At 39.5% G+C, this 1,627-nt stretch overlaps 1 pseudogene; it reads right to left on the reverse strand.

The window, feature by feature from the left end:
- Nucleotides 1-616: 616 nt before the first annotated feature.
- Nucleotides 617-1,130, reverse strand: LOC102431755 (annotated as a pseudogene).
- Between the last annotated feature and the right edge of the window lie 497 nt (nt 1,131-1,627).

The following is a 1,627-nucleotide window of genomic DNA, read 5'->3' on the forward strand; positions in this document are numbered from 1 at the left end:
GGTAGCCATTTGCGTTTGGCTTATTCCAGCATAATACCCTTGAGATCTATCCAAGTTGTTGGGTACATGAATGGTTAGTTCCTTTTTAGTGCTGCATAGTATTCCATTGTAAGGATGTACCACAGTTTATATGTTCACCAACATTTGAATTCTTTCCAGTTTGGGTAATTACAAATAAAGCTGCTATAAAAACTGGTGTGGCATGTGTTTTCATTTCTCTTAAGAGTGAGCTTGTGGGGTCATATGGTAAATATTTAATTCTAAGAGAAACTTCAAAATTGTTTTCCAAAGAGACTGTACCATTTTGCATTCCCATCAGCAGTGAATAAAAAATCCAGTCATTGCATTTCCTTGTCAGCACTTGGTATTGTAAATTGTTTAATTTTAGCCATTCTAACAGATGTATCTCACTTTAATTTGCAGTGCATGACTGAGCATCCTTTTTTGTTGTTTAGTTTTTATTTCATAATCATAAACTTAACTCTTCAATCCAGCTAGACTTGGAGATGGGGTAAGGAAAATATGGAACCCAATGAACTGAGGTGAGAGCACGAAGATTATAGAACATTCCAACAGATGGGGTGCTCTCCTGAGCTACAGAGAAATGGTTTGGTAGTTAAGATAAAACACAAGTCAAATTTATTAGAGTTGTTCACAGTCAGCAATGGTGATCTTCTTGCTGGTCTTGCCATTCCTGGACCCCAGTGCTCTATGGCTGTCACAATATCCACGCCTTCTTTCACCTGGCCAAAGACCACATGCTTGCCTTCCAACCACTCAGTCTTGGCCGTGCAGATAAAAAACTTGGAACTGTTTGTGTTAGGTCCAGCATTTGCCATGGAGAAGATGCCAGGACCTATATGCTTCAGGATGAAATTCTCATCAAATTCCTCCCCATAGATTGCTTTGCTGCCTGTGCCATTATGGCTTGTGAAGTCACCACTCTGGCACATAAATCCCACAATATTTTGTGAAAGCAGGAACCTTTATAACCAAATACTTTCCCCCCAGTGCTCAGACATGAAAGTTTTCTACTGTGTTTCAAACTTTGTCTGCAAAGAAGTAGAAGGAGACACGGCCCAAGGGCTCATGTTGATGGCAATGTCAAAGAACATGATGGGGTTCACCATGGCTGGGCACGGGTGGCTGTGGGGCAGCAGCATCTGCAAAGCCCTGCGCATCTTTTTATATATTTTTGGCCATCTTTAGCTCATATTTGGCAAAGTGTGTGTTCAAATATTTTGCTCTTTTTTAAAATTGGTGGTTCATTTTCTTATTGCATTTTGAAAGTTCTTTATGTATTCTGGATATGAAAATGTATAGGTTTTTAGGGTCTTTCTGTTTCAATGATACAGAAGCCATGGAAAATACATATTTAAAGCTTCTAGAGCATTCTGTATGTAGTACTATTACTGAAAAAATAAAGACATTATAAATTTTCATTTAAAAAATTAAGTTTCAGGAGCTATGCACCAGTAACATTTAGTCAGAGTAAATGGCTCCACAATAAATACTCTTCACAGTGGGACTGCTGTTGTCAGGGACCAGAGCCACTGTCGGCTCTGTGGACTGCTGTATCCTTTCTAGAAGGCTTTATTGACTCAGCAGCCAGCTTCTGGGGAGCACG

This window comes from Myotis lucifugus, unplaced genomic scaffold (assembly GCF_000147115.1).
Source record: "Myotis lucifugus unplaced genomic scaffold, Myoluc2.0 scaffold_36, whole genome shotgun sequence".
Classification (NCBI taxonomy): Eukaryota; Metazoa; Chordata; class Mammalia; order Chiroptera; family Vespertilionidae; genus Myotis; species Myotis lucifugus.